The sequence below is a fragment of the Phyllostomus discolor genome, chromosome 2, assembly GCF_004126475.2.
Source record: "Phyllostomus discolor isolate MPI-MPIP mPhyDis1 chromosome 2, mPhyDis1.pri.v3, whole genome shotgun sequence".
NCBI classification, from domain to species: domain Eukaryota; kingdom Metazoa; phylum Chordata; class Mammalia; order Chiroptera; family Phyllostomidae; genus Phyllostomus; species Phyllostomus discolor.
The window spans coordinates 45,094,783-45,120,145 of record NC_040904.2 but is presented as its reverse complement, the minus strand read 5'-3'; the positions used below and the strand labels follow the sequence as shown (position 1 = coordinate 45,120,145).

The 25,363-nt window shown below is 42.0% G+C and overlaps 1 protein-coding gene and 1 non-coding gene across 2 annotated transcripts in view; one reads left to right on the top strand and one right to left on the bottom strand.

Annotated features, from left to right (window-relative positions):
• The window catches only part of C2H3orf70 (chromosome 2 C3orf70 homolog), a 54,417-nt gene that overhangs the window by 22,512 nt on the left and 6,542 nt on the right, over positions 1–25,363 (top strand). The window lies entirely within an intron of this gene.
• Positions 11,663–11,768, bottom strand: LOC114491157. Its single transcript, XR_003683972.1, has one exon. It is a non-coding gene; the product is annotated as a U6 spliceosomal RNA (small nuclear RNA).

Sequence of the window (25,363 nt, the reverse complement as noted above, 5' to 3'; positions counted from 1 at the left end):
ATCATTCCATTGCATAACCTTACCTCGTAAAAGTTGTTTCTCAGCCTCTCAAGTTTTTAATGCTTGTGTGGGTCTACTGTGTATTTTCTCCACATGTTAATTATTTGGACCTTTTGAGGGGGCCAGTTTATTTGGAATTTTTTTAAAAAAGTGTTTTTATAAAGAATTTCTAGCTCTTAGTTTCTTTCTGTGACTTTATCTTATATATCTTCTCAAGGAGTTTGAGATTAATTAGACTTTTCATTAAAAAGTGAGATTAAAAATTATAAAGAGCTTACATTTCTACAACAAATTTAGCTTTTCAATAGCACTTTCTTATTTATCTAATTTTTAGTCTCATTCTTTAAATTGATTAATTTCTTTCCAGAAGATTTGGCCTATTTTAGTTCTAATGTCAGAATGAATTGGTTTTTTACTTTAACTTCCTCTGGTTCCAGATGGAAAGCCCATAGTGGTCTTCAGGCATATAAAAGGCACATGTTACAGGAGGTGATGGGAAGGTATTTTTTGTTATTCCTGGGTATGAGGTAAGGGAGATGGGGAGTTTCAATAGAAGAGCTAGGAGGACTTTTGGCCAAGATGGAGGTGTAGGTAGACACACCGTGCCTCCTTGCACAACCAAAAGGAGGACAACGACAAATTTAAAATAAAAAAAACAACCAGAAATGACAGAAAATCAAACTGTATGGAAGTCCGACAACCAAGGAGTTAAAAAAGAAACACCCACCCAGACCGGTAGGAGGGGTGGAGATGGGCAGCCGGACAGAGAGGACTCACGGCAAGGCAGTGGCTGGTGGAGTGGGCAGTCCCACATTCGCTCACAGATAAACCGGGAAGAACAGCTGGGGAGTGAGACAGACCCACAACCCAGGGCCTCAGCTTGGGGAAATAAAGCCTCAAACCTCTGACTGAAAACACCTGTGGGGGTTGAGGCAGCGGGAGAAACTCTGAGCCTCACAGGAGAGTTTGTTGGAGAGACCCACAGGGTCCTAGAACATACACAAACCCACCCACCTGGGAATCAGCACCAGAAGGGCCCAGTTTGCTTGGGGGTAGCAAGGGAAGTGACTGAAATCCAGCAGGGAGCAGAGCAAGCAGCAGTGTTCCCTCTCGGACCCCTCCTCCACATACAGGGTCACAACCCAGAGACTGGGTTGCTCCGCCCTGATGAATACCTAAGGCTCCACCCCTCTTACATAACAGGTGTGTCAAGACAAAAAAAATGGCCCAAACGAAAGGTCAAAGCTCCAGAAAAAAATACAACTAAGCCATGAAGAGATAGCAACCCTATCAGATGTACAGTTCACAGTTCAAAACACTGGTATTCAGGATGCTCACAGGATTGGTTGAATTTGGTCACAAATTAGATGAAAAAATGAAGGCTACACTAAGTGAAATACAGGAAAATGTACAGGGAACCAACAGTGATGGAAAGGAAACTGGGACTCAAACCAACGGTGTGGACCAGAAGGAAGAAAGAAACATTCAACCAGAACAGAATGAAGAAACAAGAATTCAAAAAAAATTTGAAGGGGCTTAGGAACCTCTAGGACAGCTTTAAACATTCCAACATTCGAATCATGGGGTGCCAGAAACAGAAGAGGAAGACCAGGAAATGGAAAACTTACTTGAACAAATAATGAAGGAGAACTTCCCTAACCTGGCAAAGGAAATAGACTTCCAGGAAGTCCAGGAAGCTCAGAGAGCCCCAAAGAAGTTGGACCCAAGGAAGAACATACCAGGGCACAACATAATTACATTAGCCAAGATTAAAGATAATGAGAGAATCTTAGAAGCAGCAAGAGAAAAGGAGACAGAGGCGTTCCTACAAAGGAGTTCCTACTTACCTACAAAGGAGTTTCCATAAGACTGTCAGCTGATTTCTCAAAAGAAGGGGCTGGAAAGAAGTATTCGAAGTCATGAAAGGCAAGGACCTCTATCCAGCAAAGCTATGATTTAGAATGGAAGGGCAGATCAAGTGCTTCCCGAGTAAGGTCAAGTTAAAGGAGTTCATCATCACCAAGACCTTATTATATGAAATGTTAAAGGGACTTATCTAAGAAAAAGAAGATCAAAACTATGAACAGTAAAATGACAACAAACTCATAGTTATTAACAATCGAACCTAAAACAAAAAACAAAAACAAACTAAGCAAACAACTAGAAGAGGAACATAATCACAGAGATGGAGATCACATGGAGGGTTATCAGTGGGGGAGAGAGAGGAGGAGAGAGGGGAAAAAGGTACAGAGAGAATAAGTGGCATCAGTGGTAGGTAGAAAACATACAGGGGGTGGTTAAGAATAGTATAGGAAATGTAGAAGCCAGAAAACTTATGTGAAACCCATGGACATGAACTAAAGGAGGGGAATGTGGGTGGGAGGGGGTGTGCACAGCAGAGGGGAATAAAGAGGGGAAAATGGGACAACCATAATAGCATAATCAATAAAACATATTTAAAAATAAATAATTAAGAAAAGAAAAGATAAGATAAAAGATACCTGGAGACCATTCCTCAGACAGTAAAATGGATCTTTGAAAAAGTATAGAATTTCTGGAGATTTGAATGTGAAGATTTTAAATACTATTTTTATGGTGTAATTATCAGCACAGTAAGGGGCTGAACAAGAGATGTCTTGTATGTGTATGAGTTTGTCACTGGACTATAGCTTCTCTCTGGGGCTGGTTTTGTAGCCATGTGCTTTTCAGTTGGACAGGCCTCACTCTTCAGGGGGCTTTGTGCTCAGTTTAATGATTTACTGTCATTGGCTTGAAATTCTTAAGTTTTGAACAGGGGCAGATGTACAGTAATTTATGAGCTGTGATAGAAGCAGCCAAATAACATAAGCTTCAAACCCTATATTGTTTTCATTATGTCCATTAAAGAATCATTGGAAGAACATTTAATATTTGAAAAGACTGGAGGGACACGTCATGTGTTAAGAAAAATGAAGTTTCTTTAGCAACTAACTTTCAATACAGGGACCTCAGAGAAATTTACAGGAGTCGTTACAGTTGTATATGAAGGGGTAGTCAGTCATTTGCAGGGCAATGTTAGAGTTACAGTATTCTTTCCATAATGGAATAACTTGGTAGAGAGTGAGTGGTTCTTGAGATATTATTTTAAAAATGACTCAGCTTGGCACAGAGTAAAACATTCAGCTTTTCTGTTTTTCTAAAACTGATATATTATTTTTAAAATTTTTAGTTCTGATACTGGTTTTAAATTTTGCTATTCTTAAATCACACTGAGGAGAACAGTGTAGAAAGTTTTTTTAAAAGCCAGCCCTGGTCTGTGTGGCTCAGTTGGTTGGAGCATCATCTTGGAACCTAAAGGCTGTGGCTTTGATTTCCAGTCAGGACACACACTTAGGTTGTGGGTTCAGTCCAGGTCTGGGCATGTATGATCCCTAGTCCAGGAGTGTATGGGGGGCAACCGACCCATGCTTCTCTCTCTCATCAGTGTTTCTCTCTCTTCCTGTATCCCTTCCTCTCTCCCATCCTCTCTTTCTAAAAGCAATGAAAACATGTCCTCAGGTGAGGATGAAAAAAAAATTTTAAAGCTGTTTTGTTAGGTCATAGCCCTTTCTGAAAAACCTTAATGTAATTTAAATGTTGGGGTTTTATTTCAAGCTTTATATCATTCTTATAATGTTTGCTCTCAGTGGGGCTTTCTGCAGACATGTGTGAGCGTGTGCAATAAAATGTAGTATATGCACATCTATATACATTCAAACATCTAAATGCCCCCTCTGTGTGAGGCACTTGTGCTTCTTCCTGCAGAGCAGGCACAGGCGGTATACGCAGCCCTAACCCAAGGACCTCACAGTCCAGTAGGAGAGACAGGGGCAGCTGGACAAGTAAATAGGAAGTTGTGGTTAAGTATATATGATATGTAAAAATATATCCGGCATGTGGAGAGAGCACAGAAGTGCAATATCTATCTTGGACTTAGAGATCAGGGAAGGCTTCCAAGAAAGATGCTGATCTGAGTTTTAAAGGAAGCAGGAATTGGTTGGAGAAGGACAGGAGAGTCATTACAGATAGGAAATAGCACTATGGAAAGATGTGGCTATAAAAGAACTTTCATTTCTGTATGTGACAAATATTTATTGAACATCTGCTATGTGCCAGGCATGTGTAGTACCTGCTTTGGGGACATGTTGGAGAGTAAAAGTGGACACACTTCCTGTGCTATTGGAGTTTAGAGTCTGTATGGAGAAGGAGATGAACAAAATAATCACAGATAATTGTAAAAACTATAATCGTGTTTAAAGCAGTGAAGGAGAGGTCCAGGGGGCTATGAGAACATGTAACAGAGTTGGAGTTGGGGCAGTGTCCCCTGAGGAAGCAGCAGTAGACCTGGGAACTGAAGATAATCAAACATCTCACACAGCTGCAAGGAGCTCACATTTACTGTTCTTACAAAGCATGGTTTCCCGGGTGCTTGTGGAGGTAGGTCTTCAGGGAGCACAGACTGGCGGGAGTACGTGGGGTATGTGTGGGGGAGTGCCAGGACCAAAGTAACGGAAGGCCTTGCATACCATTCTAGGAAGTTGGGTTTTGTCTTGAAGAAGGTGGATGTTGTGAACCACTGAAGGATTTGAAGCCACGCTGAGTGCAGCACAGTCAAACTTGTAATTTAGGAAGGTCGTCGTGAGAAAGGTTGCTGTGGAGGATATGTTGGAGAAGGCAAGACCATGTTAATGTCTCCTTTTTTTTGGCCAAATAATATATGATAGGTTCAGTACTTTTAATCAATATTGTAGTTCCTTTATTTTTGCAACATCAATGACCATTCTTCTAAGGCTTTTTATTGTGTGTGATATACATGTGGTGAGAACCCTGGTTTTCACCATTAGTAACGTGCGTGGTTTCTAAAGATTTCCAGTGGCCTTATAAGAACAGGAGTTGGAGGAAATATATCACATATTTTAAAGTGCTATGTTACAGTTCCAGAAATAATATTGACTAATGTTTCCAGGAAGGAAAAAAAACTAACTAGGAGAATCCTAGATTATGCTTCTATTTGCATTTTTATTGAAAAGATAGCTGATTTTAAAAGAAGCTCTGCTTCAATAAATGGTAATAAAATTAATATTTTCATAAGTGTGGTTTGTCATCTAAAAATGCAGGGTGTCAGACCGGCTGAGCTCTGACCTCTCTGGCTGTTGTAATGATTCTGTGGTTTTCAACTGGTAGTCAGTGACACTTCTGCTTTCTTGTGCTGACGCGTAAAATGAAGGCAGTGGTTCTCAACAGTGGGTGGTTTTGCTGCCTGTGGAACACTGGACAATGTCTGGGGGTATTTTTTGTTGTCACAACTGGAGGGTTGCTACTCACAACTAATGAATAAAGGCCAGGAATGCTGCTACACTTCCTAGAATGCAAAAGACAGCCCTCCACAGCAAGAATTACTCAGCGCAGAGTTTGGAAGGTGATGGATACACTATGGAATAGATTGTGGTGGTAGTTCATGGGTGTATACTTATTTCCTAACTCATTAGGTTGTAAAAATTAAATATGTGCAGCTTTCGTATGTCAGTGATAAGGTTGAGAGACCCTGGATTAAGGCAAGACTGATAAGACTTGCTTTGGTTAAAATACAATCCTTGAGTAGACATGATGTTCTGTGTCTACTGTTGTCTTAGTCACTGGGCTATATGCTATATAGCATATGGTATATGCTGTAAAACATGTACCATAGACTGGGTGGTTTACACAACAACCATTTCTCTTGGTTCTGGAAGCTAGAAGTCCAAGATCAGGGTGCCAGCAGAGTCATGTTGTGGTAAAAGCCCTTTACCTGGTTAATAGGTAGCTGCTTTCTTGCTGTATTCTTTTTTTTTTTTTTTTTTTTTTTAATGCAGGTGACTGAAGAAAGTCACAGCTTTTTTTAAAAAGATTTTATTTATTTATTTTTAGAGAGGGAGGGGAGGGAGATAGAGAGAGAGAGAGAAACATCAGTGTGTGGTTGCTGGGGGTCATGGCCTGCAACCCAGGCATGTACCCTGACTGGGAATCGAACCTGTGACGCTTTGGTTCGCAGCCCGCACTCAATCCACTGAGCTACGCCAGCCAGGGCTTCTTGCTGTATTCTCATACGGTGGGGAGAGCAATCAATTCTCCTGTGTCCCTTCATATGTAAGGGCACTAACCCCATTCATTAGGGCCCTACCCTCATGAACTGATTACTTCCTAAAGGCCCCGCCTCCTAATGCCATACATTGGGGTTAGGACTTCACCATATGGATACAGGGGTGCACTGTTTATTTGTTCGCTTGTTCGTTCACTCAGAATACTGCCCAACGACAGTAAGCACCATCTTTGTGTCCGGTGGTGTTACCTGGTGTAGAGTAAGCCTTGGGAGAGACCTGAGGGGACCCATGGAATAGCTTTCCTCTTTTTCTACTGGGCTTTGAACTAGCTGAGAAATAAGACAAGAATCAAAACATTACTCTCTTTCTAATAAAATCTAAATTAGAAGGTGCAGCTTATATTTGGCAGGTGGGCATCCAAATTCTGGCCTGAGAATTAGAAGGCTTATCCAGCCTTACCCAGTCCTGGCAGCACTGGTCTGAGACAAGACCCATGGCAGAGACTGTCCTTAGAGAACTAGGTCAGAACTGGGTTCTCTGTGGTTGGCTCCTTCCCAAAAGGAATAAGGAGGGAGCTAAGCCAAGGATGTGTAGTTTTTCTTCCAAATTTGCCAACTGATCAGCCATTTTTATCTCTCCTTGGATTGAAGGAGGAAAAGCATAGAAGGCCAGTGGTTTGATACTATTGGAACTCCCTCCATATAGAAGGACACATCAGAGATGGAGCAGACGCCTTTTCCGTAACAGGCCTTAATAAATGCTCAGGGATTGTGATAATCTACACACACCATTAATGCCTGTATAGTCTTAAAGGGGACAGTTTTGTTTCTGGATTTATGTACAATTATTGTGTCTAATCTGCCTATTAGTTAACCCAGAGCGAGATGGCTAAAGCCAAAATAGGGAAAAATGAATTAGAATTTTAGATGATAAAGGGCACCTTAAATATTATTTAGTCCAGTGTGGATCTCAATCCTAGTTTCACATTGGAATCACTTGGGAGAATTTTAAAAAAATATTGATGCCATGGTACCATCCCAAACCCTTAAAAATAGAATCGTGGGGGATAGGACCTGCACATTACTGTTTTGTAAAAACCACTCAGAGGATTCTACTGCACAGCAAAGAATCCTCTGCACAGCAAAGATTGAGAATCACTGATCCAGTCTAACCGTTTCATTTTATCCACAAAAACTGAATCCCAGAGAATTTTGGTGACTTGCCTAGGATGGTAATTAGTGAGAGCTGGAGTAAGAATTTGGCGTTCTGCCTTGGCGTCCAGGGCTTCTTATTGAAAACTTCGGTGCATCTATTTTTTCTTCCATAATTTTAGCTCAAGAGAATTTGCAAAAGCAGTAGTCTCTTGTCAGGAGACTTGGATTTTAATCCTAGGTCTGGTGCTGACTGGCTAAGTCATCCAGCCTCAGTTTCCTTGTTTTTTAAACTTAAGGGGTTTGAGCCTGTCACTATTTTGCTTGTTAGTACACATACCCATAGATAAACAGCAGGTTGACAGCTCTGGGGGGCTGAGGGGTGAGGGACTGAGCAAAAAAGAAAAAAAAACTCATGGACATGGACAACAGTGTGGTGATTGTGGGGGGGAAGGGGGTGAGTGGAGGTGGAAGAGGGTGTGGGGGGGTATAAATGGTGATGGAGAAAATCATATAAAAGAGAAATTAACAAATAAAGACATTTAAAATAAAATACAATCAAAGGGTTATACAAGATCATTTCCAAGTTTTTTTGTCAGTAAAACTGTTTGCTTCTATAGTTCCAAATGTGCATGAGCTTTATTGCTCCTTAAATGGGGGTTAATTGCTGTTGTTTTAACTTTTATTGGGAACCCACTATCTAGCGAGTGTGGTGCTGGGTGCTTTCATAAACATTAAACTAGTTTAATTGAAATATTTCAGGACAGTGCTGGCGAGCAGTTAAGTTGGTTGGAGCATCATCCCTGTTCACCAAATGGGTGCAGGCTGGATCCCTGGTCCGCGCTCCTGTGGTTAGGGCGCCTGCGTCCCTTCCTTCCTTCCTCTCTCTAAAATCAGGAAGACCTATCCTCGGGTGAGGATTAAAAAAAATATTTCAGGACAGGTTTCTGATGATGAGTTTTTAAAGTAATCATTACAATCTAGATATTACCACCATTTAAAATTATAAGGCCTTTAATAACTGAGCTTCTTTGTTCCATTAATTCATTGTAGATGCAGCCTCTAAGGCCATGTTTATGTGGGTAGGGAATGTCAAGAAAAATGCTGCCAATTCTTCTTGGATATTTCCAAGTCTGGGTATATTCAAATATCTGAATAATTACTTGAGTCCTTTTAATGTACTCCTAATATTTCTCAATATATAAATAAAACAGGAGGCAAAATCACTTTATCCAGTAATATTTAGTTATTTTTGTGTTCATTCAGTTATTTTCTTACAGTAATCAACTTAGGAAGTACTATTTGAAATTTAAATTATTTTAAATTTAAATTGTTAATTTAAATTGTATCAGCTTCTGGCTCTAAGGGCAGAGTTTATTGTATTCCAGGGATTAAGCTTTGTACCTCCCCATTCCCTGCCCCATATAGCTCTGCCCCTGGCACTTAAGAAGTGCTTAATAAATATTTGTTGGCTTAATTACTGTTTTATACTCTGATAGTAATAGTCCACTGTGGGTTTTTAATGTGTCACAAATGGAATTTTCCTTTTGGCACTATCTGGTGATGAATTATAATAGAAGGTTACTAAGACTAATGAATGGATTAATGCATTAAATGTTTCTACTGGTGTTATTTATGGTCTCTTTTATGCTTGTCCATTATTTTATGACTGGATAAGATTCTCCTAACTCTTCCTTCCTGAACAAACCGGGGGGAGGCAAGATTCAAGATACTGCTATTTTCGGCTGTTTTCAAAGAAAAGGAATACTCTCTTTAACTAATCTTGTATTTTTTTTAACTTCTATTTTTATCAAAAAAGGTATGGCACAGTTAGTTCTTTGGGAGTCTCATTTGTTTTTCATTTTAACTTTCTATGTGTTGTAGATCTTTTTTTCTAGTCTAGATAAAAGCTCCTACAGGAAGGCAAGTATTAGAGATGCTACTTAATTTTTTCCACAGTTCTCTATAGGATTTCTGTGCATGTCAAATGGTGACCGTCATTTTGAAATAAAAATGTTAAAAATCTAACTCATGTTAAATTACTCAGGTTTGAAATAATGTCATGGAAGTTTTTTTTTTTTAATTTGTGGATTCTTTTCTTTAAGTACCCTGATTATTATTTATTACTATATAGTGAAAGTTGGTTTGGTGGTATAAAATGTACAAAAAATATTTTACTTAGACATATAAAATCCAAGGATATAATAAAAAATTAGGCAAGAATTCAAGATAGAGGTTACCTATTGCAGTGATGTGGAGGGGAGCAGGGGGAGGGAGTGGGGAGGAGAAGGAAATGAAATTGGGAATGAATGCACAGACTTCAATTACATTGCTAGTTTTAGTTTTTAATTTCAGTGGTGGGTACATGGGAACTTACTATGATTTTCTTTATGCCTTTACAAAAGACAAATATTTCATTATTTTTAAAATGGTCGAAGTAAACTGGATGAGAATAGGTTGAATATATATACCATAAGTGTAATTTTTCAGCCTGTTGGGATGCTGATACAAATTATTTGTTGAAAACTTTGCAGAAACAAGCTCCATAGGAACATGTGAATAGTGGAATTATTTGGTAATAGAAGGCAGTGCTTTAAGTCTAAAAGACAGTATGAAAGAAAACAAGGATGAGAAGAGGGATGCTTACTAGGAAACACGGAAGTGAGAGTCTGTTCCCAAGTGACAATTCACTCAGCAAGTTTCTTGTTATAGTCAGAATATTGTCACAAAATGAGCTGCAAGGGACTACCATGTACTCGATACAAACGTCATCAGTGACATCTGTCAAAAGTCTTGGGACTGGGAGGAATTCCAGACAACAGGAAACCAAAATCTAAACTTTTCTAAAGGAAGAACCTACATAGAGTTCACTTAAGTCTTTGGTTTTATTGTTCACAAAAGCTGATTTATCTTCTACAAAAGTATGTTGCTTTGCATCAGATCTTAAATGCATGCCTTTCACTACCTGTGAGATCCCATATCTTTCTGAAGTAGAAGCGACTCAGAAGCCAAGCTGTAGACTGCATACCCTGTCGGCACTGACAGAATGCTTGAGTGCAGGGCTTTCGGGAAGCCATCCGGACTTTTTATTGGCAGGATTACAGGGACATCCCGATGAAATAAGTCTTTTGGGAACTGGACTTCCTTCTAAGAAACTGAGTTTAAAATACCTGAAAAAACACATTTCACTAGTCATGAAAAGCAGATGTATATGCGTCTTGCATGATAAAATATTTTTGCACAGCTGCCAGTTAGTTTATCTCAAAGTTCATCCTTGTAAAGCGGTCTTCTCAGTCTTCAGCCACTTATTTTCTTCCCTAGTTCCCCTCAGTACTGACCCTTCTTCTGCTTTTGTCATCTACTTACATCTTTGCCTGCCCACTCCTTCTCCATCCTAGAGTCAGAGAACCTGGTATTACTCATTTCTAACTGATTGATGATTCTTTAGAGTCTCTGTTAGGTTGAATGGTGGTTCCAAAGAGGTATGTCCATGTCCTAACCCCTGGAACCTATGAATGTGACCCTATTTGGAAAAAGGGTCTTCGAAGGTAGTTCAGGTCGGGTGGTGAGATCATCCTGTATCCAGGTGGGCTCTGAATCCAGTGGCAGATGTCTTAGAACAGAAGAGGAGAAGACACAGAAGAAGGAAAGGCCATGTAAACACAGAGGCAGAAATTGGAGTTACGTAGCCATAGGCCAAGGAAGCCTGGAGTCCCTAGAAGTTGAAGAGGCAAGGAAGGGTTCTCCCCTAGAGCCTCTGGAGGGAGGATGCCCAGTGTCCACCTTGATTTTGGACTTGTGGCCTCCAGAACTATGAAATAATACATTCCTGTTTTTTGGTAGTTATGGCAGCCACAGTAAACTAATAAAGATTTCATGAGACTTCTTTTTGGTGTCAAGAAGAGTGGGTATTGATCTTTTACCTTTCTGGACCTTTGTTTCTTCATCTGTAAAACAGGAACATTAGATTAGATGACATCTAAAGTCCCTTCAATCTGTATAAATCCTTAAAAACAAACCCATAGCCTCCAGGAGGGGCCCCTCGCACTCCCTTGCTGATCCTGGGATGCGTTTGCTGGTGCACCCGTTCTTGCTCTGCAGCAGCCGCAGGGCCCGCGGCTGTGTGGCCTGCACACACAGGCTCTGGGAGGGAGCCTGAAACAGACGGCCATCGGGAACAAGCTGAGTTACCCGGAGGCCCGCTTAGCAGCTGCCTGCAGGCTCCAAAGGACGTCCGTTTATCAAAGGACGGTACTTGATTATTATTTATTTGTGTAGGGGATTTTATTTTTAAAAATTATTTTATTGTTGTTCAGTTACAGTTGTATTTTCTCCCCACCCCTCCCCCCAACCCCCTCCAAACCCTCCTCCCTCCCTTGCGTTCACCCTCCCCCTTGGTTTTGTCCACGTGTCTAAAATATGGAACCCTTCACGAATTTGCGTGTCACCCTTGTGCAGGGGCCATGCTAAGCTTCTCGGTGTCGTTCCAGTTTTAGTTTGCGTGCTGCGAAGCGAGCACCAAAGGTGCTTTACAATGGAGCGGGAACTCTGGACGCTGGCTCTTCCGTGGTTTTGCTGAGGAGATGGACTTTGAGATGGGAGTGCGCCATTCTCCCAGACCACGCAGCACCTGAATAAAACCCCTTTCCTTTACACCAGCATCTGTCTCCAAGTTTGGCTTTTGTGGCAAGAGGCAGCTGAACCCGTTTTTTGTTCAGTAACATGTACTCACCTGAAACCGTGACCACAGCCAACATAACGAACATATCGATCACTCCCAGAGGTCTTGTGTCCTTTTGCAATTTCTACCTTCCAGCCTCCTTGTGCCCTTTTTTTCCTTCTCCACCCCCATCTGCAACCACCAGCCTGCTTTCTGTCACTATTGATTAATTTTAAATTTCTAGAGAAGGGTTTGGCAAACTATGGTCTGTGACCTAAATCTGGCTGCCTGCCATCTTGTAAATTAAGTTTTACTAAAACGCAAAAATACTGCATCATTTATGTGTCAGTGGCTGCTTTTGTGTTGTGATGGCAGAGTTTAGTGTTTGTGATAGAAACCTTATGGCTCACAAAGCCTAAGATATTTATTATATGACCTTCCACAGAAAAAGCTTGCTGAGCGCTGTTCTGGAGTTTTATGAGACTTGAAAGTATGTACTTTTTTGCCTGGTTTCTTTTATTTAACATAATTATTTTGAGGTTCATCCATGTTTTGCATTTATCAGCAATCTACTGGTTTTTATTATTGGGTAATTAATGTTTATTATTGGTTTTTATTAACCATGTATGGGTCTACCAGTGTGTTTATGTATTCACCTGCTGATGGACATCGTGCTCCTGCCAGTTTTTGGCTCTTGCAAATACAACTGCAGTGAGTGCTCATGTACAGATGTTTGTGTGGGTGTGTGCTTGCTTTATTGTGGGGTACATGGATGCCTGGGATTAGAGTATCTGGATCATGTGGTAGCTGTGTGTTTAAATAAAAAAAAACTGTCAAGCTATTTTCCCAAATGGTTGTACCATTTTATATGACCTCAAGCAGTGTGTGAGTCTTTTAGTTCCTTCACATCCTCGCTAGCACCTGGTATGGTTAGTCTTTTTAATTTGAGTCATTCTAATGAGTACATGTGTAGCGATATCTCATTGTGCTTTTAATTTGCATTTCCATAGTGACTGATGATGCTGAGCATGTTTTCATGTTCTGATTTGCTATCTGTACATCTTCTTCAGTGAAGTGTCTTTTCAAATCATGTGCCCATTTTTAATTGGCTTGCTTTTTTTATATATTGAGTTTGGAGAGTTCTTTATGTATTCTGGATAGTAGTCCTTTATCAGATACATGATTTGCAAATACTTTCTCCAAATCTGTACCTTGTCTTCTCATTTTCTTAACAGTGTTTTTGCAGAGCAGAAGTTTTTAATTTTGATGAAGGCCAAATTTATCTGTTTGTTCTTTTTAACCATGCTTTAGGTATCATCTAAGAGCTTCTCATAACCCAGTGGCATAAAGATTTTCTCTCATGTGTTCGTACAGATATGTTATATTTTACTGTTGTTCAGTTACAGTTGTCCCACATTTCCCCCCGTTGCTCTCCCCACTCCCGCAGCCTGTCCCCCCATTTCCATGCCCGAGTCCTCTGTTCATGTTCCTTGTCTTGCCCCTTCCCCTTCTTAAGTTTTACATTTGTATTTATAATCTATTTTGAATGGAAGTTAAAGTAGAACACATATGATTATATTGCCATGGCAATATCTTATTACAGTTGTAGGTAAAATGAGTCCTGCTGTATTGGTGAGAATTCTGCAGAGACACAGAACCGATGGGGTGTGAGTATATATAGAAAGAGGTTTGTTATAAGCAGTTGACTCACACAGTGCTGGAGACTGGCAAGTCCAAACTCCGTAGTGTGGGCTGGCAGACTGGAGGCCCAGGAGAGCCAGTGGTGCAGACGGAGCCAATGTCAGTGTGCTGGAGAGCTGCCTCCTGTTCAGAGAGGCCGGTCTTCCTGTTCTGTGTCAGTCCCTCAACTGATTGGGTGAGACCCACCAACATTACAGAGGACTGTGTGCTTGACCAATTTCGGTTTACCAGTTTGAATGTTAGTTCCATCCAAAAGCACCCTCTAAGTTGAGACATAAAATTAAGCATCACATACACCAAGCAGTGAAATGGATAGTTTTGAAATTAGTTCCTTAGGCAGTATAATACATGAATACTTCTTTTTTTTTTCCTCTGTGGGTTCATAAAATGTTTAGTGTAAAGGAAAATGCTTTCTGCCTTTTCATCATTTTGTAATTCTTTGAGGTTTTTATGGGAAAACTATAGATTTTCTGAATTATTAGCTAATCAATGAACTCTAAAAGATATTTATTTCAAATACATTGTGGTCTGCCTGTATTCCAGAAAGAAACAATAAAAGCATCATTACTCTTTTTGTTTGAAACCATCAGAAGATCTCACTTGACATTTTAGGTTCATACTGTGCAAAGGATTCACTGAAATCCTGTTTGGTTCTTTATTAGCAGCATTCTTAAAAAATTCCACAATTGGTATGCCTCTTTCAAGAACAGCTGGGGATCTCTCTGAGGCAGCCATCTGCACAGTGAGACAATTCCCAGGATGGTTTTGTTTGCTTAGATTAGCCCAGACACACCAGAACACTGCACCTGCACGTGCTTTGTCCTTGCTGGGGGGCTGGCGTTCCTGGGAGTATATTTCAGCACAGCCTGTCCCCCAAAGGCCTGTGGCTTTGTTTCTCTGCAGGGGTCATTCTTGTGCTGGTGGTACCTTTTCTCCTTTATATTTTCAAGTGATAATTTAAAAAAACCCCATCAAACCCATAGAAATCTCATTTGAAAATCAGCATTATCATATTACCAAATCTCATTTATAAACCAGTAGGCTAAAACCATACAGGCCTCTGCTGTAGTCATAAATTATCCATGTAGCCAGATAGGTATAAAGCTCCTACAGTTCCCATCGCTGTGCTAAATGTCTTAGGTTTTATTTTATGCGTTGCTCCTATATGCTGCTCCCTATTTTTTCTAGAACTTCACATGTAATCAGGATTTCTTTTCTAGAATGGTTGATCCTGCCCTTTCTGTTCCACATACTTTACAGGCATGGGTTCTTCCTCCTTGTCCCTCTGCATTGTTCCCTTCCCAGGCAGTGGGGTCCCAGGCTCTAGGGACAAGAGCTGTGCTATACTCGGCCAGCCACGATGCTCTGCTCTCATTCAGAAAGCCACTACTGCATGCTACTCACAGCCTACCTGCTGAAATTTTTCCACTCTGGAATTAACACATGTTGGTCTGTTATGAGGGCTGGTTCTGAATTTTTTTCCTGCTTGTTTTTTCAGGGAAAGCACTTTTAGTTCAATAGTTTTATATGTCAGTTTTTTGGAGAGTACTCAAGAGTATTCAGTAAGCGCTCTCTGTTTTTCTTAGTTATTTGACATTAATTATTGAAATACTAGTATCCAAGTAGCAAGACATGTTCTTTTTTAAAAATAGGCTTTAGAATGCATTCTTCTAAAATCATCTCCTGCCCTGGCTGGTGTGGCTTAGCGGATTGAGTGCTGGCCCGTGAACCAAAGTGTCACTGGTTCGATTCCCAGTCAGGGTACTTGCCTGGGTTGCCGGGCAGGTCCTCCGTTAGAGGCCTGCAGGAGGCAGTCGATTGATGTTTCTCTCACACATCAATGTTTCTCTCCCTGTCTTTCTCCCTCCCTTCCCCTCTCTCTAAAAATAAATAAATAAATAAATAAATAAATAAATAAATAAATAAAATCCTCTCCTATTAATATTAAACAATTCTTTATCAGTTTATCCAATTTTAAACATCTAAAGAAAGTATTAATATTTTAGCAAATAACATTTAATATCTAATAGTCTAGGTTCCAAATATATAAACTACTTAATTTCTTAATATAATGCTTATATTTTGTAGACCAATCAGGAAAGTACCACCCACAGGACATCCCACACCTTAACCTTGGCCATTGAATCAATGCGAGTCCATTCAGATGATGGAAATCACAGTGGATTACACAGAGAGCATGTTTAATGTAAATAACTGTTACATTCTAAGAAATAAGGACTATAAAATAGGAGGAAAAGTCTGTGTCATTCCCCAGGGCTAAAGGAGAATACCCAGGAAGGACAAAGGTGGAAGGCAGTCTCCTCTCCAAGGCTGGGGCTCAGATCTTGTGGGAGAAAGAGTAGTTCAGCTCACAGGATGGCAGAGAAGTTCTCTGCTTTGCCCAGTAGTTTCTTGATAAGCAAGAAGCAGCCTCTGGAGTGCAGGGGAGGCACGGGCAGTCAGCAGTTAAGGGTGTGGGTGTCCAGGAGGGCAGAGGCTTGGGTGAGCAGGAGGGCAGGGTGCAGGCGGAGACCCTCAGAAGGCTGGTGTCCATGTGCAGAGGGCTGTAGAACAGTCATCACCAGGCCAGGCCCAGGAATCACATATTCTGGGTGCGTGGCTGGGGCAGAGCTCTGACGGGCGTTCACACCCCCGCACCCCTCTCGTGGGCTCCTAGCTGCAGGAGAGGCCTTCCCCTGCAGTGTCCCTCCAGTACCCCTCCAGTACCCTCTACTGAGAAGACCTAGCAGCATGTTCACCGTAGAGGGAACATGCTTAAAGGAGTTCTGTCTGCTGTGGTAGGACATCTTTACAGGGAAAAGTGGGGGTTGAGAGACAATAAATTGATAACTAGAACATTTATAGTTTCATTGTATTCTGGGTCCCCTTTTTTCTCTTTACTGGTTAATGTCAGTTGCCAAGTGACTCCCTCCATATATGCTAAACCCCACAGTTGTGATGAAGAGATAGTGCAAGGGCAGAGCCCCATCATCTGAACCTCTTTGTCCCCACTCAGGAGCAGTTAAGTGGGCAGTTGAGATGCTATTCACCTGTCAGTGCTAAATTTGTTACTTCTTACCCCTGCCATGTTGGGTTGCACCAGTGGCACTGATTTTGAAGTTGGCTGGCCCACCTACAGGTCTGGCCAAGAGAAATGAGAAGCAATTATTACAACTGATTAAAGAAAAAGAAACATGATGAATATATTTTCTTTTATTATATTGGGAAATGTAAGTTCTTATATATAAATAGTAATAATTTGAGTTTAAATCACTTCTCATTGATATTTAGAATGTTTTATGATGTTTCGACTGGTTCAAAACATCATAAAGTTCCAGAATGCCATATTGGTTTCTATAAACTTGAAAATAAGGTTCCTGAACAGGCATGGTTGCCCGCAAAAAGTAACTTTAAAAAAGATAACATTTTTAAAAATTCAGTACACATTGACTGAGTCGCCCTTCAGAGGCTCTTAAGATCTTATTTTGCTCCAATCAGGTTGACCAGTTAGCATCCTTTCCTTGGGAGCTCCTGAGCGTTTCATCCCGGATCAACAGACAGAGGTGACAGATGTCTTCCACTGCTTCCTCAGCTTTGGTCTGTCAGGAGTACCTGTCCGTCGACTTAATGGCTGCTGGTGCACAGCCACGGGGCTGTGTGCGAGCGGAATGGCGGGAAGCTGCCCAAGCTACCGTGTTCTAGTTTCCACGTGTGCTACCTCCCACGGGGAGTGTCTTTATTCTCAATTTTTCTAGCTGTAGTTCTAAAAATCTGCTCTCCAAGTGTGGTAACTCAGCCCATGCAATACTGGTTTTTGCAGAGAAAGGCAGGAGGCTGAGATGATCTCATAAAGTGCCCATAAGGTGGGGTCAAGGCTTATAAAGAAATCAAAGGTAATGACTGACATCATCATCATCATCACCATCACCACCACCACCCATCTTTAGATAAAAATCTGTGGTACTCACACAGCATTCTCTCTTTGTAATGATTCATGGCCAGCCACTGTCCCATGTGTCTCTGTCCCTCCCTCAGGCTTCTCTCTCAGTGTGTCCCTGTGCTGCAGACTGCAGACACTTCGCAGGCGCCGGCTGCGTCTCTGTGCCCTGACAGCAGCCATCTTCCTCATGCTCAACACATGGCATGCGTGCTTCAGCGCACCCTCAGTGCCTGTCCTCAGGCGAGCACGCCCTCACCCGAACCCTCCCTAACCTGTCACTGCGTTAAAACCAGCTCTGCAGAAAAGCCCCCGGTGGACAAGTAGGACTTTCCAGATTGAGTGTAAAGAGAGAGCTCTGTTCACTCATGAAACCCTTTTTTGGCCACTTAAAACGAATGACAAGCCTGAGAGTTGTCATTCCCTGCCTTTCCCCTTACTCTGTTTTTACTGTTGCCTATTTTAGCCAGACTGACTTATCAGGAGGTTTCCCAACTCTCTGGCCCTAAAAGGGGCTCTTTCCCAAGTAGAGCCGCCTGGGCCTACAAATCCGAGGAGGCCCATTGTGCTGGTGCACTCAGCGGCGTGGCTCTTAGTGCAGCCAGGCTCCCACGGCCAGCGGGGTGCTGCTGTCCTTCCAGAGTATCTGGGGGGTGAGACTGGTCTCTGTCACAGGGGAACACTCTGCTGCGGTCAGGCCAGTCACCCCGCCGCCCCTCGGACACCCCACACTCCACCCACCTCTGGATGCTTGCTCAAGGCGTGCCACTTTCCTTTCTTTTGCCCCAGTCCTAGCTCTTCTTCAGTTTACACTCCACGTTTCTGTGGAGCCTGTTCTGAGAAAGCCTTTCTAGCCCTCTGTTTCTCTGACCTCGTATATAGTACATATAGTGTGCGCCTCACAGCTTAATATTTGTCTTTACTCTTGCAGTATTTATGGTGTTTGTGTGGCCCAGACCGGATCGCAGAAGGAAGGACTGTAGTTCTTCTCTGTCCCCCTAGTTGTTCACTGGTAGTTACTTGCTAAAATATCTGAGTCGTTGGCGTAGATCTTCCCCTTGAACCAGAAGATTTGGCTTTGGGTAGGGCTCAACATGGTTTAAAAAAGTAGAGCGCCTTCACTGCACCTCTCTTTAGACAGGCTGCTGTAAATTGGCAAGTGTGGCGAACACCTTTTCTATCGGCTCATGGCACTTTCAGAGATGCTATTTTTGTGTGCCAGGTGCCGTACTTCAGGTTGCCCGGACTTGGCCCGGAGTGCGGATCCTAGACGTCTGCCGGCAAAGGGCTCCTGGCGGTACTGGTGCTCGGAGTGGCACTTCCTTCCGCCCCCTCCGTCCCCTCTCCTGCCTCTAGGACTTAAGTCCAGATGGGGGTGTGAAACGGGGAAAGGGGTGCTCGCTTGATTGTTGAAGTCTGTTTGGTGTTTCAGATGAGGTTTCTCTGTGCCCACACTGCGAGAGGAAGAGGCAGAAATGGAAGCAATAGGAAAGCAGAGCTAGCCCTGTCACCCTCCGCTTAAAACTGCGCAGCGTCTTTTTGTCGTATGAGAGGAAATCCCTCATCCTTACTATGCCACTGGGGCGTGGCCCCCACTAACTCTTCTCCTCCTGCTCTCCCTCTCGCTGGTTGTGTTCCAGCTGCTCTGGCTCTCCCCCTTCTTTGCCTGGTTAACCCCCACTCAGTCCTGAGGCAACAGCAGAGCTGGGATTCAAATCCAGGTGCATTGGACCCTCTTCTCCTCGCCCTTGACCCTCAGGGTCTGCCAGCTTCCTTAGAAGCATCTCCTTGTTTCTTCCCCCACCCAGCCATGTGGCTTTAGATCAGAATATGCTAAAAAAATCCGCAATAGCCTCTTTTTAACCCCTATTTCCCCTCTTTCCAGTTCATCCGCACATCTTTGCCAGACTAAATCCTCTAAAATCCTTCTTTTATTATCACTTGCCTCACCAGGAATCTTTGGTGGTTCTCCACTGCCACTAAAGCATGAACATGTTGGCCCTGCATTCTCAGCCCCATCCAGCCCATGTCTTCCAGCCAAGTTTTGCCTCCTTTGTTTGCTCTCTGGTTGGTTCTTGGAGCCCCGAAGGCTGAACGGACACACTCCTGCTCTGAAGCTGGTTGGCTGTGATTCTGCTTGCTGCTGCACCAGCCCGTGTCTTCCAGCCGTCCCAAGCCTGCAGTCCTGTTTCATTGCTTGGTGAATGCCCTCGTGTATATATTCCTACAGTTTCACTCAACTCGTGTTTAATTCGACTTTATTTTTATTTTGCCCACCCCCCACCCCGATTTGACTGGAAGCTCCTTGGAGCATGACTGCATGTTGTACTTCCTTTTATTCCCCAGTACATCTGATTTGGCAGCACAAACACAGCAGACATTCAGCAAACATGTGTTCGTGAGTGAGTAAATAAACCATGCTCCTGATTTTCTGTCCTGTCGGGGTTTCGCCTCAAATTAATGTGTTCCATGGCGCTACAGAGATTATACAGTTTAAAAAAAGACAATTCTGGGGTCTTGCACACATTTCTGATTGGGGACTTCAACATATTGGGCAATATATGAACTTTAATGCTCTCATAGATTGGAGTGCAAAAATATTGGTGTATTGCCTGCCAGTGAGGCAGGGTGGAAGATAAGGCCACAGAAGATACTGGTTATAGTAGATGTATGTTCTTTTGCTTTTAGCTGTGATTTGCTGTTCAACTTAGTAAATAAAGCACAGTGCAGAAACCGCTGAATAAGAATATTTAGCATAACTAACAATCAAGGCCCTTGGGAATAAAATAAACTTAATTGTGATTCATAAAGTCAGTGGACTGAACTGTGGACGCATTTCCCTCCAGCTGCCCAGTTTTATTTCCTATGGTTTTTCCTTTCTAATCACAGTTTGCTCGGGGCGAGGTGTTTCCTGTGTCGCGGGGACACACAGTCAGCAGTCATAAAGCGGTCTGGAAAAGCACAAACCTCATTTCTCCTCAAAGGATCTTTTTTAACAATCAAAATGCACAACTGATTCTACAAATAAATAGTTTGGCAACTGCATACGATAACTTAACTGGGAGTATAAGTTGTTCCCTACCTTTCTTTGAGTTCTTTTTCTCTTTGTGCTCGACAAGCAAAAGAAACTCCTTCAAGGAAATGTATCTGCTGTGTATTTACACTGTTGTAAATTGGAATAGTAACTGAAGTTAATGATGGAGAATGTCAGTGTAAATTAAGAACATTATCTAAACCTTATTAATGAATGCGTGAGAACACTCGTGAAGAAAGAACCCTGGCCGTCCCTGGGTCCGGGTCCTGGAACTGACTCCTGTCTTGTTAAATGATGTGGAGAAAGTAATTAACTCTTCTGTTCCTTTTTTTTTAACCAAAGAACTAGGATGAGAACATAATTTTTTTTAGTGTCTCACAAGGCATTCTGAAACACCAAAAGGGGAGGACAATCAGAAAAATTATGAACCAGGACTTTAAAAGAATAGTGGAAGTTACTTAGTACAGTAGTTTAGTAGTTTTCATTGGTCTTTAGTTGCGAAACAGCTGAAAGTGTTGAACCAGGTTCCTTGAAAGAAACAAGATGCATGATATTTATTTTTCACTTACCGAACACAATTGGTTTTTGTGATCTGAGTCAGTGTTGTATAATCTGTTTAATTATTGAGAAAGTGGTTTCACCTCCTTTGAAAAAAATTCCATATAAATTAATGGGTTCATAAAGTTTATTTTAAATGTATGATTTTTTAAAATGGATGTTAGGTACTGTAATAAGACTGTCTTCATTTTTCCTGCGGATCGTTTTGTGATTGAGTGCCTCATTAGCAGACTAAGATTCTACTTAACAGGGACATTCAGAGGACAAACTTAAGAATACATGTAAGCTCTTAAGAAAAGGAACTCGGGAACACGTGTGAAGGACCCACGGACAAAGCCCAAAGTGGGCAGGATTGAGGGTGGGAGGTGGGGGTGGGTGGGGCGGGGGAGAGTGGTGGCAAGAAAATGGAGACAACTCTACTATGAACAACTAGTAAAAAAATAATAAATAGCCATCCTAAAAGAAGATAAAGAAGAAAGAAAGAAAGAAAGAAAGAAAGAAAGAAAGAAGAAAGAAAGAAAAGGAACTGGGGATTTTTGAGGAGATGGGCAGGCTCCTGGACTGGAGGGAGGGAGAGCACAAGATAAGCCAGGAAGGAAGTCTTAAAAAAAAAAAAAAAGGATGAGTAATGTTGAAATCACACACATGCTACCTTGAAGGAGCTCCTAAGAGCTAAGAAATCTGGAACAATTTGAGCAACAGAAATAAGATAGTAATGGATTATTATGATTTTATAGATAGAATGAATATCTGTGAGTCAATGTTTATATTAAAAATATTTGAATAAATAAATGAGGGAGAAGGAATAGCTCTTGCTTACCTAGAATTCTAATTAATAAATATGGAAGGAGTAAGGGAGGTAAAATAATCACGGTTTGGCAACACCAGGGCAAAGATTATTGCAGACCAGACCCACCTATGCATGCTAAAATTAGTGGGTGGAAGTATGATGAGAAGCAGGATATTTGCATAGTTTTAAATATGTTCTCGTAAGATACTTAATAATTTCAAGAGAGAAAAATACTAACTTTACAGTGGAAATACCACATTAAACAAGTTTCAAAGCTAACATCAATCTGTAATGAGCTAAATCAGTAGTTTTGTGCCTTCTGATAAAATGTTCTGAAAATGGTGCAAATCACTTTTATGGGTTTTTCCTCATTGTTTTAAATTATATATTTGATTTCAGAAAATAAATTCACATGCAGTTTTTTTTTTATTGAGGTATAACTGATATCCATGTTATATTAGTTTCAGGTGTACAACATAATGATTTGATATTTGTATGTATCGCAAATTGTGACCACGAGTAGGTCTACAGATTTTTGCTTGTGATGAGAACTTTTAAGATTTACTCTCTTAGCAGTTTTAAAATATGCAGTACAGTATTATTAACTGTAGTCACCATGCTGCACTTTACATTCCATGACTTATTTTATAGCTGGAAGTTTGAGCCTTTTGACCCCCTTCACCCGTTCTGTCCATCCCCCACCCTCTGCCTCTGGCAACAACCAGACTGTTCTCTGAATCTATGAGCTTTTTTAAAAAATTTATTTATTTATTTATTTATTTTTGGGGGGGAGGGAGAGAAACATGGATGTGTAAGAGAAACATCTACAGATTGCTTCTTGCACGCCCCCCAGCTGGGTACCAGGCCCATAACTCAGGCATGGGCCTTAACTGGGAATCGAACTGGTGACCTTCCGGTTCTTGTAGAATTCTTTATACCTGGTGGGAAGGTTTACAATGGTTTGTATGGGCAATAGTACAATATTTAATAAATAATAATACAAGAATAAAAGCTATTTCATACACTCACAACTGTAAACCTTTTTTTGCCTCACCCTGTATGTTCTGGATCATAGGGAGTTTTCCTTCAGTCTGTTAATACAGTGAATTGTAATAATTTTTCATCCTCACCCAAGGATACGTTTATTGATTTCAGAGAGAGGGGAAGGGAGTGGGAGAGAGAAAAACATCAACGTGAGAGAGAAACATCCATTGGTTGCCTCCCACATGTGCCCTGACCGGGAATCGAACCCATAACCTTTCAGTGTACAGGACAACACTCTTACCATCTGAACCACCCGTCCAGGACACTAACTAATTTTTTTAATTTAAAAAATTGTGGTAAAATACAACATAAACTTTACTATCATAACCATTTTCAGTGCACAGTTCAGCGGTATTAACTACATTCGTACTTTTGTGCCGCCACCCCGCCGCCCGTCTCCAGGACGCTGTCAGCCGGCACGCTGAAAACTACTGCGCCCCGTCGGAGTGTGCTCCACTCCCCACTCCCTCTGACCCCCGGCCCCTGGCAGACGCCATTCTACTTTGTGTCTCTATGAATTCGACCGTTCTAGGTGCCTCATGTAAGTGAAATCATATAGTAATTTTCTCTTAGCGACTAGCTTTTTTCACTTAGCATTATGTCCTTAAGGTTAATCAGTAGTGTAGTATGGATCTCCTTACATTTTAAGGCTGAATAATATTTCATTTTGTGTATATACCATAACTTGCTTATCCATTTGTCGTGGACACTTGGGTTGCTTCCACCTTCTGGCCTTTGTGAGTGATGCTGCTGTGGACACGGTGTACAGCGGTGTCCTGGGGACCCTGTTTCCACTCTTTCGGACTTGCTCCCAGCAGTGGGCTCGATGGGTCATTCTGTGTCTAGGTGCCCCTTTTACTCTCCCTCTGCCTTGCTCTTCTCTAAGCCCTGACTCCCTGAGGACCTTTTCCATTTAGGGATTTAAGTTTTAAAAGTTCTCATATATTTGTTTCTCTAATAATGTAGTAAGTCCTTAGTTAAGAAGATTGTTTAGAGTGTAGAGTATGGCAGTTCCTGAATTTCCTGGCTAAGTGACCAGAAACCCTTGTGTTTCAGCCTTTGCTATTGCAGAAGTGCTTCAGTTCATTTTCCTCCCCTAGTAAATACGGCAGAGTGGACGTAATTGAATCTCTCTGCTGACTCGGGATCCAGTGATGCCTCAGGGCTGTGGTGGTGAGCGGAGCAGGGTGTGCGGAGCGTGGAAGTGACTGGGGACTGGGGTTACGTACTAACCCCTCTGAACTCTTCACAAAACCAAGTCCTCGATGTGACTTTGTTTTGTTTTATTATTTAGGTGTTTATAAGCAAATCACACAACATAGTATTATATGATAATATTTGAAATGTGTTTACTAAACTTTGTTTCTCATCTGGCCCTCTTTACTCTCTTTCCCTGATTTTCCTTCCTCGTTGCATCTGTGTCCCACCCACATCGCCAGAGGCTGGGCCTCCCCTGCTGTGCGTAGGCCCCATTCATGGGTGTGACTTGTAGACGAGATGGGTCTGGGGTGCAGCATTCATCTTCCTCTCCCAGCTGCACTTCTCTCTCTTTTACTACACTTCAAGGAAGGAAGATAGAGCTTTGGAGGAAAGCAGATTAGAGAAAGAAAGAAGTAGGAGAATTAAGAAAAAGCAAACAAGTTAATTATGGAGAAGCACAAAGGAGGTGGGGCAAGGAGGGTTCAGTGAGATTAGGTGAGGGTGGTTAGAGACACCCCAAGTTGGGCTTCTAGGTTGCTTCCGTATTTGGACTAAATAAAGCCCTGACCCCTCCAGGTCTGAGGATCAGTTGCCAGGAACTTCTGGTAGCTGTGACCAGTAGGTAACTCAACCAGAGGTCCCTTGGGCTGGAATGAACTTAATTGGCATTCTGCAACAAGCATTTCTTGAGTGCCTGCCACTCATAGCCTCCTGTACTCAAAAACTGTCATTCTAATACTAGTCACCAACAGAAGAGAATAAACCTTCATTCCAGGTGTTTTGTTCACTACTCTCTGGACAGGAGGAAGTAGTCCCCCAAGTTCTCCAACTCCCTTCTCTGTCCTCTGCCTGGACACACCTTCCTCAGATCCTGGGGCTGCAGGGCTGCAGGGCTGCAGGGTCTACCTTTTTTGTCCCTTCAGCTGACAAGCCCGTTTGCAGTGCTCGGAGGCAGAGGGCCTACCATACCAAACGGGCAGACCTTTGCCTGACAAGGAGTAACTGTCCCCTGTTTTAGGGAACACAGACATGAAGATAAGATACCTGGTATGTTTTAAACAGTTTCCCAGGCAGGTGTGACAGGTTCTTCTCACGTGCATTTTTGTCAGCCCATAGGGACTGCATGATGTGTGTCCAGGCTGGGATTGACCTTGGACCCCAAAGGCTTAGCATTTTCAGTGTACCTTTTC